At 47.4% G+C, this 17153-nt stretch overlaps 1 long non-coding RNA gene across 1 annotated transcript; it reads right to left on the reverse strand.

Annotated features, from left to right (window-relative positions):
- Window positions 1-14904: 14904 nt before the first annotated feature.
- On the reverse strand, window positions 14905-17135 carry LOC127338401 (uncharacterized). The gene is made up of 3 exons (XR_007874350.2): window positions 16739-17135; window positions 15259-15361; window positions 14905-15173 (listed from the first exon to the last, which is right to left on the reverse strand). It is a non-coding gene; the product is annotated as an uncharacterized lncRNA (long non-coding RNA).
- Between the last annotated feature and the right edge of the window lie 18 nt (window positions 17136-17153).

The raw sequence follows: 17153 nt of genomic DNA on the forward strand, positions 1-17153 counted from the left end.
CCTGTAGGTCTAAGGCATGACTTGGGCCCGACGACGTTGATGAGTATCCGCTGCTGTGTTTTGAGAACTTGCCCGTTGAGGCATTTATGTAAGCCTGGGTCATGCGACCCCGCTTTGTAAGACTTATTTATTCGGTACTGTAATGGATGATGTAATTCTGGATATTCAGTTCGGTTATGTGCTCATGGTGCACTGATCATGGGATCGTGAGTTGAATGCATAACAGGGTATTTCGGACGGCTAGTCCGGGGTCCCCACAGAGCTGGTATCAGAGCCATCCTGACCTTAGGAAGCCCTAGTTAGCATGGACGCAAAGTTAGTACCAAACTATTTTCTATATCAAAAACGAGATGACTATTTGCTGAAATAATGCCTAGTCTCTCCCCTAATTTCTTTTAGATTAAAAATTACTTGCATTAACCTTAAATGTTTTACATTATGTACTTAAAATTTTGCACACTTTGATCATGATACTAATTATGAACTTAAAAATTTTGTGTAGATGGATCCACCGATGTTCACTGAGAGCATCCAGCTTGGCTTCAAGAAGCCTCCCTACCTGTTTGAGACCGTCCTCGTCGAGGTGTCACAGGCCGTTGGACGCCTGGCACCCGAAGTGAAGGGTGGACAGATGGAGAGCACCAAGGACGGCGAGATGTCCTGGATGGTGGTTTGCACACTTCGCGGCTCTCACGTGAAGCAGCTTGAGGAGATTGAGGTCCAGGTCTTTGACCGCACATGGGAGGATGGACTTGTGAGGGTGCTCCAAGCAGCCCTCTCCCGCCTTGTCTTCCACCACCGTGTCGAGTTGGAGGCCATGGGACTTCCTCACGCCTTCTTGGGACGCCGCAATGAGGAGGGGATTCCTACTATGATCCCCTACTATTGTCCCCTTGGGCGCCAAGTGTGCCAGTTGGAGAACTTGTTGTTCAAGACTCAACTCAGCCTTGACTCCAACAGGATGGAGAATGAGGTGTTGAAGCATGAGATGGAGGGGCTCAAGATGGATCTGAAGTTGGCCAAGCTCAAGCATCGCCGCCAACAGAAGAAGACCCTCCGTACTCGCGAGTCCAACTACATGCTGAAGGTCAAGGTTATGCACCTCAAGGCTGCCCTCCGCGACGCCGAGGAGAAGCTCGAGAACACTCAGGACGACGGCGAGGATCTCCGCAAGGAGCACACCGCCCTTATTAGCGACGATGAGGACTACATGGAGGAGGAAGGACTTGATGGGCTTGACGATGAAGATGAAGATGACCGCGCCTTCATCAACGACGCGGCCGAGGAACCCGCACCCCTTCGCACCGTGGAGGCCACTACGGAGGAGGAGGAGGATCCCGAGGAGCCTCCGTTTGATGGCCCTTCTGCACCACTTGATGATTTCTAGACGTGCACCCGCGACTTGTTTTATGTTAGGATGTCCCTTATGTATGGCGTACTTTGGTTTGGTCCATGTGTGACCTTTATGGATGGGAACTTTATGCTTTTGGGTAGGACCAACGATGATGTTTGATTGTTGCTATTCGTGTTGCTATGATTGGCTACTCTTTTTCCAAATTTCTTTTCTTATGCATGCATGTTCCTTCCCCTTGGCAAAGTACTTGAACTTCGAACATCCCTCTTTCCCGTCATCTCATGACCATGGCTATCCTCTTTACCTCCTCAGATGGTTGAGACTCGCCATGGAGGTTCCACTTCCGGAAACCCACCACCACCACCTCCGGATCCCAACATGGCTCAGATCCTACACCTCTTGATGGAGGATCGCCAGCGTGCCCGCCAGGAGAGTGAAGCTAACATCTCCGCGCTTCGGCAAATCGCTCAAGCCGCCGCGGGAAACCGCAACAATGAAGAAGGAGAAGGACACGGCGAAGAAGCGCCAAGATCACGCCTTCGGGATTTCCAGAACACCAACCCACCCGTGTTCTCCAAGTGTACCGCTCCCCTCGACACAGACGATTGGCTCCGCACCATTGAAAACAACTTGGAAGTCGCTGCTGTGGGAGACAATGAGAAAGTTCTCCTCGCCACTCACTTCCTCGCTGGACCTGCACGAGCATGGTGGGAGAACGTCAAGGCCATGCAAGCTCCTGATCATGTCATTAACTGGGAAGAGTTCACCGCCAAGTTCCGCAAGGCTCACATTCCAACAGGGTTAATCAAGATGAAGAGGGATGAATTCTTCAATCTGAAGCAGAACAACTCCAATGTGGTGGACTACCTTGACAAGTTTAACACCTTAGCAAGGTACGCCCCTCAAGACACAGACACCGATGAGAAGAAGCGCGACCGTTTCATGAATGGCCTGCATGAGGAGATCCAGAGTATCCTTGTGGCTGTACCCTACCCAGATCTGGAGGCACTAGTGGATGCCGCCATTATGGTGGAGTCTAAGCGCAAAGCTGCCATTGAGACCAGAAAGCGCAAGATGCTGCAGCAACAGGGTGGGCCCAGCAACCCCAAGTACCGCAGTCCGCCCCCATCAAGACCCGCCAACCCACCCCAGAGGAACCCTTCGCCAGCACCAACTTATCGCTCCAACAACTACGCCCCCAATCGTTCAGCTCCGCAGCCCCGTTCTGGAGGATTCAATACCAACCCCCGCCCCAATCCGCCAGCTCGCCCTCAAGGCGATGGGTGTTTCGCTTGTGGGAAGCCTGGACACTTCTCTCGTGAGTGTCCTACCAAGATGAGGACACCTCAACGCGCCAATGCCCCAAGACCCCCTCAAGCTCAAGCTAGGACTGCATCAGGAAAGAAGCCCGTGGTCAAGAAGCAGGCCAACGCCGCCCATGGACATCTGAACCATGCTAGCGCTGAAGAAGCGGAGGAAGCTCCGGATATCGTGATGGGTACGTTTCTAGTCAACTCCACTCCCGCCCGAGTCCTTTTTGATTCCGGCGCATCTCATTCTTTCGTTACCGAACCGTTCGTTAAGAAAAGTGGGATGAAACCGACTGCCATGAGACGCCTCATGTTAGTTCAAATCCCGGGATCCACTGCTAAAGCCCGGATGTCTTGTCTAAACGTTCCTATAGTCATACAAGGAGTACCCTTCCAATCTGATCTTATTGTTTTAGGAGCACAAGGTTTAGAGGTAATTCTTGGAATGAACTGGATGACCAAGTATAAGGGACACATTGACTGCGTCCAAAAATCTATTACCTTAACCAATGATCAAGGCCTACCAGTAAAATACACCGCCACCATACACTCATCCAAAGCCTTCTGCAAGAAAAGCATCTCTGGACCCAACCTCGAACAAGTTCCTGTTGTCTGCGAGTACCCCGATGTTTTTCCGGAAGAATTGCCCGGTATGCCCCCTGACCGAGACATTGAGTTCATTATAGAACTACTCCCAGGAACTGCCCCAATAGCCCAGAGACCTTACCGTATGAATCCCCAAGAATTGATCGAGTTAAAGCGGCAGTTGGATGAACTGTTGGCCAAAGGTTTGATCAGGCCAAGTGCATCACCATGGGGATCGCCTGTGATCTTCGTGGACAAAAGAGACGGGACCATTCGCTTGTGTGTGGACTATCGAAGACTTAATGAAGTAACCATTAAAAATAAGTACCCTCTGCCCAAGATTGATGATTTATTCGATCAGATGAAGGGAGCAAAAGTTTTCTCTAAAATCGACCTTCGCACCGGGTACCACCAACTCAAAGTAAGAGAATCCGACATTCCCAAGACTGCTTTCACCACCCGTTACGGACTGTATGAGTACACCGTAATGTCGTTTGGACTCACCAATGCCCCTGCCTACTTCATGAACCTCATGAACAAGGTCTTCATGGAATACCTAGACAAATTTGTGGTAGTGTTCATCGATGACATCCTGGTCTACTCTAAAACTGAGGAAGAACATGAAGAGCATCTGCGACTGGTCTTGGGTACCCTCCGGCAACACCAACTTTATGCAAAGTTTAGCAAGTGTCAGTTTTGGCTCAAGGAAGTTGGATTTCTTGGCCACGTCTTGTCTGCTGGAGGACTCTCTGTCGATCCCTCTTTGATCAAGTCTATTGTGGACCGACAACCCCCTAAGAATGTTACGGAAGTGAGGTCTTTCCTCGGATTGGCGGGATACTACCGCAAGTTCGTTGAAGGATTCTCAAGCATCGCCAAGCCAATGACTCTTCTGCTTAAAAAGGGTAAGAAGTTTGAATGGACGGAAAAATGTGAAGAGAGTTTTCAGGAACTGAAAAGGAGACTTGTAACAGCCCCCATCTTGACCATGCCCGACATCACCAAGGACTTTGTGATCTATTGTGATGCTTCCAAAATTGGTCTTGGAAGTGTCTTAATGCAAGAAGGAAAAGTAATCTCTTATCTCTCTCGGCAGCTGAAACCACACGAAGCCAATTACCCCACCCATGACCTGGAATTAGCAGCCGTGGTTCATGCTCTCAAGACTTGGCGCCACTATCTTATAGGAAATAGGTGTGATATTTACACCGATCACAAAAGCCTTAAGTATATCTTCACCCAGAGAGAGCTGAACATGCGATAGAGGAGATGGATAGAGCTCATCAAGGATTATGACCTTAGTATCCATTACCACCCCGGAAAAGCTAATGTAGTTGCCGACGCCCTCAGCAGAGAACCATGTTCCCTTAACTTTCGTTTGAAAGTCGAGCAACCCATGCTTTATCAAGAATTCGAGGAATTCGGATTAGAATTGGTTAGCCATGGGTTCCTTGCTGCCATGGAAGCCAAACCCACTCTTCGGGATCAGATCAAGGAAGCCCAAGTTGGACATAAGAGTATTGAAGGGATCAAACGCCGCATGGGCAGGGAAAAGCTAGAAGGATTTTCGATAGACCCCAACGGAGTACTGTGGTACAATGGACGCCTCTGCGTACCCAATATCCCTGATTTGAAGAATCTTATAATGGAGGAGGCCCATAATACCCCCTACTCTATTCACCCTGGAGGATCTAAGATGTACCAAGATCTAAAAGACACCTTTTGGTGGCATGGAATGAAGCGGGATATTGCCTTCTTTATCGCCCGATGTGATGTCTGCCAGAAAGTTAAAGCTGAGCACCAACGCCCTGCCGGATTATTGCAACCTTTGAAGATACTCGTATGGAAATGGGAAGAAGTGGGTATGGACTTTATCACCGGACTTCCTAGATCTAACAGGGGACATGATTCTATCTGGGTGATAGTTGATCGTCTCACTAAAGTCGCTCATTTTCTGCCTGTCAAGACCACCGATCGCGGAAGCGCGTTAGCCGATCTCTACATCTCCCGTATAGTTAGCCTTCACGGCGTTCCCAAGGTTATCGTGTCGGATCGAGGCACCCAGTTCACTTCTCGTTTCTGGCACAAGCTTCACGAGGCTATGGGCACCAAGTTATCGTTCAGTACCGCCTATCATCCCCAAACCGGAGGACAGACCGAAAGGGTAAATCAAATCCTCGAGGACATGCTTCGAGCTTGCGCTCTTGCTTACGGAACCAAGTGGGAAGATTGCCTGCCCTTCGCAGAGTTTTCCTATAACAAGAGTTATCAAGCCAGTCTTCGGATGGCCCCTTTTGAAGCCCTCTATGGGAGAAGATGCAGAACCCCTCTCAATTGGACCGAGACCGGAGAAAGTCAAGTGTTCGGACCAGACATACTTCAGGAAGTAGAGGAGCAAGTCCAGTTCATTCGTGACCGGCTGAAAGCTGCACAGTCCCGCCAGAAGAGCTACGCTGACTCCAAGCGTCGAGAATTAACTTTCGGCGCCGGAGATTTCGCCTATCTCCGGGTAACTCCTCTCAAAGGGATGAAACGTTTCCATGTTAAAGGCAAGCTTGCGCCTAGGTACATTGGTCCTTTCAAGGTGCTAGGACGAAGAGGAGAAGTATCTTACCAGCTTGAATTACCTCCGGAGTTGTCAGAGTTCCATGACGTCTTTCATGTCTCACAACTTCAAAGATGCCTCCAAGCACCAAACAAGGCTGAAGTTTTTAAGGATATCGATTACCGTGCCATCGACCTCAATCACGACTTAACCTACAGAGAGAACCCTATCCGTATTCTGGATGAAGCCGTTAGGGTCACCCGCCGGAGGAAGATTAAATTCTTCAAGGTCCAGTGGAGCAACCACTCAGAAGATGAAGCCACATGGGAAAGGGAGGATTATCTGAGACAAGAATTTCCACACCTGTTCAAGCTCTTAGCCGTGGAATCTCGGGACGAGATTCTTTTAAGGGGGGAAGGTCTGTAACACCCCATTTTTCAAAACCTGCATATTTCTCCAAGTTAAAAATTTGAGCCAACAATTTTTTTTATTTAACACTTGTGATTGAGTGTAGGTTAGAATCCTTGCTTGGGTTAACTCAAATATTTTTTTTCTTGGTATGTTATGTGTGTCACCCACCCTTAGGTAAATTTACACACCCCTCTCTAATTTTTAGGGTTTGATCCACTTATTTAAATGGCACCACCCCTAATGCACTATGCCCCTCAAAAACCCTAACCCTAGAGTGGTAAGCATCACCTTGGATGGGAGGAACACTCTACCCCCTTCTCTACCCCACCACCATTTCACCTAGGGTTGCACCATCAACACCATCATCACCTTTATATTGTCATTTTGTGTGTTCACATTTGTGCACATGATTTCTTGTCACACTTGGGCACATTGCACAGGGCATGGCCTCTCTCTTTTTCACCCCTGCCCCTTTCTCTTTTCTCTCTTTTCTCTCTTGGGTTTTGGCCGAGAGACAAGAGGGGAAACCTCCCCCTCTCTTTTTCTTTCTCTCTTCCCTCTCTTTTCTTCTCTGTTTTTGGGCCGTGGACACCACCACCTCTCCCTCTCTCACTCTGGCCCAACCCTACCTCGCACCACCCCCTCTCTTTTGGCCCAAAACCTCACCAGCACCCCTCTCCCGCGCCAAACCCTACCCCTAATACGCACGCGTGCGACACGATGGGTCAGAAGGCATGATGGCGCCCCTCGATCGAAACGCCATCAGCCTCGCCTGCCGCGCGCCTCCTCGTTTCCCTCCCCTCGCTGACGGCCCAGGGCGACGTCACACTGGGCCCGGCCAGTGATGCCAGCCCTCGCGCGCCCGTTGGCCGACGCCACCGCCCACGCCACTACCGCTCCCTCCCCTGCCTATAAAACCCCCCGAGCGCCACTCCTCTCCCTTCAGCTCCCTCTCCCACTACGCCGTTAGGCTGCCCCGCTATGCCCCTGGCTGCTCGAGTGGCAGCCGAGCCCTTGCTGAGACGCGCCGAGGCGCGCACCACGGTCACCGCGTGGGTGACGTGAAGGTGGTCACCGCCACGACGCCGTCGACGCCTCCCTCTCCTCTCTCTCGTCATCAGCACCACCTCCTGCCTCTCCTGACCCCTCTCCGTTGCCCCTGCCTCACAGATCCGCAGCGGAGCGACGACACCGACGACGCACCGGCGACGCCCATGACGCCGAAGCCGCCAAGCCAGGCGACGTCGACGCGTCCGAGCTTCGCCAGTACATCCCCGAGCCGCACACCCACGCCGCCAACCCACCTGCGTCGAGCCTCGCCATCGCCAGCCTCTGGTAAGCCATCGCGCCACCCCTTTCTCCCTCTGCGCCGGCGAGCGCCACGGACGTCGATCGCCTGCGCCAGATCTGGGCCGTCGGATCCAGATCTGACGAGCGCATGGCGCATGCACGGCCACGTCGGCGTGCATGGCCACGTCGGCCTGCCTGGCCCGCCACGGGCCCCCGGCCTTTTTTCTCTTTTTCTTTTTTTTCACTGGCCACCGGAGAGCCCCACTGGGCCGGCCCATCTGCGCAGCACTGCACGGCCCAGGGCGTTCCCGCCCATTTCATTAATTTGAAAATTTGTTAAATAGAAATTAAAATTTGCAAACTGACCAGTGTACTGTTTTGCTTATAAAAATAAATTGGTAGCTCGGATTAAGGTGATTCCAATTGCATTAGAACCAGTATGAAATTACCTTTCAGATGCCACTGGCCTTGTATTTTTAGGATTTTTGTGCGATTTTTAATAAATGAAACATGATCTCTGTTTCTGGTTAGTAAATTGGACCTTAAAATTTGAAAAATAAATATTTTTGAATGATTCCAATTGGGTTAGTCTTATTTTGTTACTGGGCATCCAGGAAAAATACCAATAGCCTCTGTTAGCAATTTTCATCTCTGGTTATATGTGCATGTGTGACACATGAAATGATAGGGTTATTGTTTGATGTTTATAATTAAACCTTGATACTTCTTGTTTATAAAAATGGCCAAATCATGTTTTGTTACTGTCAAACAACTCCCCTGCATATTTTCCCTTTTCATTTATCTATTCTTGTTTCTTGAACTATGTGTTGATTGTATGCATCGTTTACTTTTGCGACGCTAGATACAAACGAGGGAGAAGTGGAAGGGGAGGACTTTGGTGAAGAACTTGAGGAGGACCAGGGACAAGCCAACCAAGGCAAGCCATCTTTGAACTCTGAATGATGTGGGTTGGATGTCATTTTTTGATGTCCCTAAGCATCTTATCTATTTTATGTGATGATCTCTCTATGTTGGTCCATGTATGGTTGTAATAGGAATAGTTCCATGTGGTGGTTCTTCATCTTGGTTCACACATGAGGGATGCATGGTCACTGCCGTGCTACTCCCTTGGGTCCTCTTGAGTGCTCAACGTGAGCATGAACCATTCCGAATTAGATGTTCACACCACCCCCACTTTGTTGAATAGAGGTATTAAAGTCGTGACGTTTGGTGTAATTCTCACAATGAGAGAAGTATGTCGTGTACCCTCTTGGTGGTTGAAAGAGTGATACACCTACCCCACCCAAGATGTATAATAACACCACCAAACCTGAAAGTTGACCCACCCTATATTATCATCTTACATGCTTACCTTAAGCAAGTGAGATCCTTTTCTTTTGACACTCACATATACCCTCATGGCATGATGGTCTGCATCTCGGCCATGGTACCATAGTAGTTCCTTCTCATGAAACTATAGGTTGGGAACCCCTCAAGGTTTACCTTGTTGTAAATGTTTATGAAAACCTTGGGTGAGTTAACCCAAGTGTACGGTTTCTGAAGAAAAAAAAGAATCTTGGTAAAGATGTGTGGGAAAGTGGTGTATGAAGGTTGGTTGAGCAACCAAGGTGTTGGGGAAAAAGAAGTGTTTTCTAAAAAGGGGCAGTGCGTACATGTGTACACCGGACCAACTCTTATTCGCGCAACCACATTATCCAAGGTGGGCACGGGCTTAGTCCGTAGTTCGTTGAAATTGGCATGAGCACCCTTCACAACTCTCTAGGGAGGGTCACGAGGACCTCCGACGCCGGGTTGCGCTCTGAAGGAGGCAATACACTGTAGTTGTCTATAGCCGGACGATTACTGAGGGTCTTCTGTCGTGGCGCCGGAGATACGCTCAAAAGGAGGTATGCTGCCGGGGTGCCGGGAAGGGGTAAGCCCGCAGGGAAGGACTTGTGCCAAGGGATATGGGCGAAAGACTATGACTGGTTATCCGAGTCTCGCATACTTTCGTATGACGATCCGGGGATGATCCCGGCGGATTTATCAGTTCTTGTGGGGAAAGTGCGCAAACTCTGCAGAGTCAAATCTATTCGAATAGCCGCGTCCGCGGTCATGGACGGGTTGAAATGGTCTACCTTTACCAGGGCTTGCATTTTGATTTGAGCAAATATCTTGAAAGAAAGTGTTGTGTGGATGTGTACCGATGAGGTACGGAAAAAGGGCGTGTGTTGACCATATGGAGATGGTCGTGGGAAATGGAGACTAATCGGGGAACCCTTTCCTAGATGGTTCTTGAGAGGAACTCTTCTTTAACAAAGATATAGAGATGTCATAGGATTTCCCTCGCCTATTCATCACTTGAGATGAAAGAATGCAACTCTTCTTTAACAAAGATATAGAGATGTCATAGGATTTCCCTCGCATATTCATCACTTGAGATGAAAGAATGCAACTCTTCTTTAACAAAGATATAGAGATGTCATAGGATTTCCCTCGCCTATTCATCACTTGAGATGAAAGAATGCAACTCTTGTTTAACAAAGATATAGAGATGTCATAGGATTTCCCTCGCATATTCATCACTTGAGATGAAAGAATGCAACTCTTCTTTAACAAAGATATAGAGATGTCATAGGAAAATCATAGTGTTCCCTTCACTTGCGGAGTCGGGATGCTATGTAAACAACTATGGTTGGAACATGCTGTATCCACAAGAGAAACTAGTCTTACTCTCTTGTCTCCTTTAGTTAGATTGTGTTGCACCCCTCTTATGATGGTTTGCAAGTACAATTCCAAATGTACTTACGGCTTTGTCCCTGGCTATTAACTTGGCCAGACTATGAGGAGGACTATGAAGACGATGGAGGATATCATGACGACTATGCGACCTAGGACGCTCTCCAAGTCAGACGCCTGTAGGTCTAAGGCATGACTTGGGCCCGATGACGTTGATGAGTATCCGCTGCTATGTTTTGAGAACTTGCCCGTTGAGGCATTTATGTAAGCCTGGGTCATGCGACCCCGCTTTGTAAGACTTATTTATTCGGTACTGTAATGGATGATGTAATTCTGGATATTCAGTTCGGTTATGTGCTCACGGTGCACTGATCATGGGATCGTGAGTTGAATGCATAACAGGGTATTTCGGACGGCTAGTCCGGGGTCCCCACACTACCCGTCCCCTCCGAGGACGATTACAACAACATTGACCCGGTAACATATGGGGGAATTTTCTATCAAGAGGAAGAGCAGTTCGGGGACCTTCAAATAGACATAGGTCTTCAGGATCTCCACAACGATGTACAAATGCGTGGTGAGACCGTGGTGGACCTGAAGGACATAGCTATGCTCACCAAGCGCCATGCGAACAAAGACAACATTATCGAGACTCAACCGGAACCCAATGTCGACCATGAATACTCATATGATACTGATATTGATAGTGAGGCTGAGAACCCAATGCCTAGAGATGAGAGTGGTGATGAATGGTGAGGGTCTTTTATGCTTAGTACCTACATTGTCATTATGCTTAGTACCTACATTATCATTATGCTTAATACCTACATTTGTCATTATGCTTAGTACCTACATTGTCATTATGCTTAGTGTTTACTCATTTTCAACATGCTTATTAATTATTTTCTCTTTTCTTATGCAGGTAATTGCCCAATATGAGCCAATGGAAGGCATCATCGAGCTCCTTGCTTGATCAGATGCATCAGCGGAAGCCAGGGCCGGGTGCTTCCAGACGGAGTGGAAGACCCATTGTTCCCACCCGGCGTTACGAAGACGCAGACGGAGGACGGGGAGGACGAGGGGGTGGACGAGCTGGAGGACGAGGGGGGATGCACAGCTCCTTCTAGCTGACATTCCCTCTGCTTCTGGCTCAGTGGCTTCACAGTCTATGGACGAGGAGGAGGACAGTAGGGAGGAGGAGGAGGAGACTAGGGAGGAGGAGGAGACAGAGGAGGAGTCTAGGGACGAGGAGGCTTCGACGGAGATGGCTCCGAAGAAGTTGCGGATTCGTGGGGAAGCGCAGGTTCCCGATGAGAGTAAGGAACCTTCTACGGAGGATGACAAGTGGCTCCTTGTCCCAGGAAAGATAGAGTAAGTAGTAAGGTGATTTCATTTTCGTTATGACACTTAGCATTTTCTAATGTTTGATAATTGTGCAGCAATTTCACATATACGGGGAAGAATGTCCGCGTGCCAGGGAGTCTGATTGGAGCTGCTATTAGGAAGTACTGGCCGGGGATCTACACTCCGGTCCTTGTGGGCGAGTCCAAGCTAGCCTACAGTTGGGAAGACTTTGAGATAGCGCCTTACCCTGGCTTTACTTCCGCCGCCGACGCCGTGATCAAGAAGTTTTGGGTACGTAATGCATACTCTTTGGGTTTCATTCATATGTAGTTGATAACCCCACCGTGATAACTCATGCCTCTCACACTTTCTGTTATGCTTGATTGCAGCGCAATTATAGGGTGGCGACTGAGCATAAGGAGAGGGCGGACGTGATCCTCCGTAACATGTGTCGGAAGTTGACACGGCAGCAGTGGTACAACCAGAGGATCATGTGCATCGGCCACTTCTATGCTGAGCAGGGCGTAAGGTACACAAAGCCTGAGATTGTGCAGGGACTCGCCCCGGCTATGAAGATAGAGGACTTCATGTCGGTAAGTAATTGTCAATGTGATTCTATGTACTGCGACTAACTTGCAATTATATTGTTTGTTCTTCAAATGAGTTTTGATTTTGCAGGTTGTACCACATTGGGCTGATAATAATAAGAGGGTCACCTTCATGGAGTTGGTCAAGAATTGGATCGGCGAAAACCCCGATTTCAAGGCCGTGAGCGACCGGAACAAGGTCAACCGCGGGCGTCAGGGAACACACAGTGCGGGGAACAGCAGCACCGATCGCTATCGGGACCGTTTGGTACATATAAAAATGGAACAAGCTGCATTTTTGATTTTCGATGATATGCATAACATTTGTTTTGTGATGCAGGGGAAGAAGCTCGGGAGGGAACTTGGTGAGTTGGAAGCTTGGACGCACATGAAGCTGGTGACGCCCGGTCCGAACGAGCCTCGGCCCGCGCCTGAGATGTACTACGGCAAGGCCAAAGAGAGCAAGGAAAAATACTGCGAGGAGTACGCCAAGCTCCATCCAGAGGTGGAGGACCCTATGACTGAGCCGGTCGACGAGGTGGCGATGATGCTGGCGGGGTGCGGTCAGCCGCATGGACGTCCTGCCTGCCTTGCTGGGGGTTTCAAGCCTGAGAGGAACTTCACGCAGATCAAGGCTACCCTCCCCTCCGGCAGCTACGCTACCTCCTCGCGGACTACATGCCGTTCTCGGGCAGAGGTAGATGTAAGTCATCCACATTTTCATCCTCTGTTTTGACTCTTGTTCCTGAATGGCTATGTTGATGAGACGCATTATTTCTGAAATTGTAGACTCAGCTCGAGGAGGCCTATGCAGTAGCTTACGAGGAGTATCTCGAGAAGATTAAGGAGCATGACCTTGTGAAAGATGCCTACGTCCAGTGGACGAGCAACCAGATGGCGGTAAGTTTCAATCTCTATGGTTGCAAAACATCATAAGTCCCCATGTTTGAATCTGAGCTATCTCTCCTGTTTCTTGCAGAGTTTCACTCGGTTCATGATGACTGGAGTGCGAGAGGAACCACTCCCAGAGCCACCTCATCCGGGGCCAACGCCAGTGTTCCCGTCCAAGGAGGAGTTCTATTGCATGTACAAGCGTCAGCGTCAGTTGACCCCGGTAAGTTGCTAACTTGGCTAAGTTGCTAACTTGGTGTTACATGGCTAAGTTGCTAACTCCCTCCAACATGTAGGGATTGGGAGAATCCGGGAACGACGCTCCTGATGGTACGCCGATGCACCCCGGTCGTTGTTCTCCTGGTGCTTCTGCCGAACCTCGGCATGGTTCTACTTCCGGTGGCTCTCGTCGTGGTTCTACCTCCCCGAGCACCGTCGAAGTAGTGCGGCCTCGCTTCACCCACTCGGAGCTAGATCAGTACTACCCTCCGGGTCGTACACCACCATAGTTGCTACATTGTACTAGCACATGATGACACATTCCATCTTTGTAGTGGATCCCGTGTATGTACGATGGTCTTGTATGCTATATTTGTGCTATTTGTGGGATTTGATGCTATATTTGTGAGATTTGGTGCTATACGGTGATATCTTTGTGCTCTATGGTGCTATATATGTTACTGGACATTTAATGTTATAATATTTGCATTTTGTGCGATTTTCTGAGCCAATTGAGCCAAAATGGCAAAAAACTGAAAAAACTGGGCACAGCTGTGCCGACGGTGTCACCGTCGGCACAGACCCATAGCTGTGCCAAATGGCAGGGTCTATGCCGACGGTGACACCGTCGGCACAGCTGTGCCGCTTCGCGCGTTTTTTCCAGATCAAATCACCACGGTTTCCCGCCGGTTCTGGGAAAAAAAAAAGGTGAAACTGTGCCGACAGTTACCGTCGGCACAGGTGGGCACGTTGACGGCAGCCGGCGTGACGGCGAGTCGGGTGTGCCGATGATGGAGCGGCCGACGGCCACCGTCCAGCCGTCGGCGTACGGTGTGCTGCTACACCGACGGTGCCTGCGCGAACCCCGACGCCATCTGCGCCGACGACGATACGCCGACGGTCACCGTCGGCAGAGCCTATACCGATGGTGAAGTATACTGTGCCGACGGTGCGGGGCCGTCGGCGTAGAAGGTTGTTCCCGTAGTGAATATATCAAGAATGGTGCAAATCATCGCATGCTTTCTCTCTCCCTATCACGTTTCACCACTGGAATATCACTTTTTTTTGTTGCAAATCTGCCTCTCTACTCACAACAATTGACAAAAATGACCCCTCCAATGCGTATTGACAAAAACCTGGCAACAAACACGGCACATGTTAATCGCAGCCAAATGAGGTTGCTGAAAGAAATAACCGCACGCTTCCTAATTTAGTTTAAAAAAACAAACTTGATTAATGCACTGTTGGCCTGTTGGGCACAACGGGTCTTTCCATAGCATGGTGGGGAGACTATATTATGTGTTGTGTCCTGAAGAAAAGGCTAACATTTTCTTACTTACGTACTTGGAGTTGCTTGGAGAAATTCAATGTGCCAATTCTTGTAAAAGTTAGGTTGTGAACAGAGCCATGGATTGCGTATTTGTAGCCTATGTTTTACATAGTAGTGAGTAATAGTGAAAGTCGAGGTACCCGCTATGCATGTCACGACAATCATGTAGTCTAATGATGAAAAATTATTTGAAAATATGAAAATATCTTCCATATGCAAGATGACCCTACATTATCTAGTTTTTTATAAAGAGCGCTTTATTGCTTAAAAGGTTTAAGCATTGCAGATGATCTCTGGATAGCTAGGATGCATACAGCCGCTCAAATCCAAAAAAAAAAAAAATACATCAATCAAAAAAATATAAAAAACAAAATACAACTATTCATCAAAAATGGCAGAGGCGCCTAAGGAGACCGAGGGCCAATCCGTAAATTGCACTGCCATCCATTTTGGATAAAAATATCCCTCGCCGTGTTCTCCAATAGTGTAGACAACTCTATATATAGGTCGCGATGCTCCACACACTCTAGAGGCAACCATGAAAGCGGTGTAGCTGTGCATCGATAACCTACACACGAGCGAACAATTCTTATCATTAAAAACCTTGATATGTCTACATAGATATAGCGATCAAATAACGCAAGTTCTCTCACCTTGATAAGTAGTTTAAATCTATGATCCACGTCACTTAGCCGAGTCCCAAATATATTCACAACGCTGCTTGGTGGGTTTGTCTCGATGACTCACCATATCGATCTAGCAAATTTGCATTCGAAGAATAAGTATTTAATAGTCTCATCCTGATAGCAAAAGACACACTTTCTACATCCATGTCAATTATGTTTCGCAAGATTATCCTTAGTTAAGATTACACCTCGACAAATATACCACACAAATAAATTAATTTTTAGCAGGATCTTTATCTTCCATATATTTTGTTATTATCCACTAGCACTATGATTGGATTAACGCTTTGCACATGGAATCCACTGAGAATTTAGCATTCTCCTGCAAATTTCACCGTAACGCGTCTGCCTCATGTGTCAAATGGACCAAAGTCAAAATGCTAGGACTGGCGAGATCTCTTTTGAACGCCATATTTGGTGGCGAAGTTTCCACCACCTTGGCGAGCGGACCGCTTTTGTGACGTACAATATTTTACAAAGCTGGATATTATTCTCGAAGTGTGACGTTACCTAGCCATTTATCCTACTAGAACCTTATTTCCAAGCCATCCTTGATAGATGACGAACCATGTGATAAGAAGAACTTCTTCATCGCTATTAGGCCAACCTAAAAGTGTGAGTCACCTGGTTTTCAATAAACCTGAGACAAAGCACATGAGCCTAAGTACTTTTTCCTAAGGAGAGCTTGCCACACCCCATGTTCAGCAACATGTTTAAAAAGTCATTTAAGTGTGAGTCACCTGGTTTTCAATAAACCTGAGACAACGCACATGAGACTAAGTACTTTTTCCAAAGGAGAGTTTGCCACACCCCTTGTTTGGCAACAAGCTTAAAAAGTCATTTACCTAGAAGGGCTCTATTCTTGACCTCGATGTTATGAATCCCAAGTCCTCCTTGATCTTTAGGATGGCACACTATATTCAATTTAGCATGTCAATATTTTTTCTACTCGCTATCTCATTACCAAAAGAATAAGAATCTAGATCAGAAATACTTAAGATAATAAGATTATCTTATCAAACATTGTGTATGTGGTCATGTTCGTTTCTATTCTCTATTCCAAGAATTTCTTGGATAGAAAGACACGTGAACTTGATATTGTAGCCAATAGGAAGCCACCCATGTGAAGTGGGGCTTGTAGAAAAAAATCAACATATTTTGCAAAATCGTATTTCTAGCCTTTTGAAAAAGAAATTACATGTAGATGTAGGTAATGGATGCAAGTAGGTGTGTACTGAAATGGAAACATAGAAATGCTTGTTTGTGAATTGTACTCTTATATTACTTGACTCTAGTATGGATGCATTTAGAACTAAAATATGTCTAGACCATTTATATTATAGTTAATTAATATGCACCGAAGGAAGTATAAAAAGGATAAAAATGCGTAGATTTGTCAGGTAAATTCTAAAGAAAATGTAGCTTAATGTAATTTTATGTAACTTACTTCCTGCAGAATCGTGGGTGTTAGTGCACCCCAACCCAACTCGCATTGAAGCTTTCCCATTTGCTTTCGTGCCAAGTCCAGGAGCCTTTCGGTCTAGAAAATTCCCTCTATAATCCCTCTATCCTAAATTATAAGGCATATAAGTTTAGTTAAAAATCAATATCTTCTAAATTTAACAAGGTTTATACATAAAAATATAAACATCTACAATATGAAATCAATACATATTAATAGATTCACCATAAAATATATTTTCTCCATGTGTCAATTTAATATGTAGATGTTGATACTGTATTTTTTCTTAAATATTTAGTCAAAGCTGGTACGGCTTAACTTTAACTAAACTTTAAACCTAATAATTTTGAGATGCGGCAACGGCTAAACAAAATGAAATGTTCGTGACACTAGCACGTAC

Source organism: Lolium perenne, chromosome 3 (genome assembly GCF_019359855.2).
Source record: "Lolium perenne isolate Kyuss_39 chromosome 3, Kyuss_2.0, whole genome shotgun sequence".
Taxonomy (NCBI): domain Eukaryota; kingdom Viridiplantae; phylum Streptophyta; class Magnoliopsida; order Poales; family Poaceae; genus Lolium; species Lolium perenne.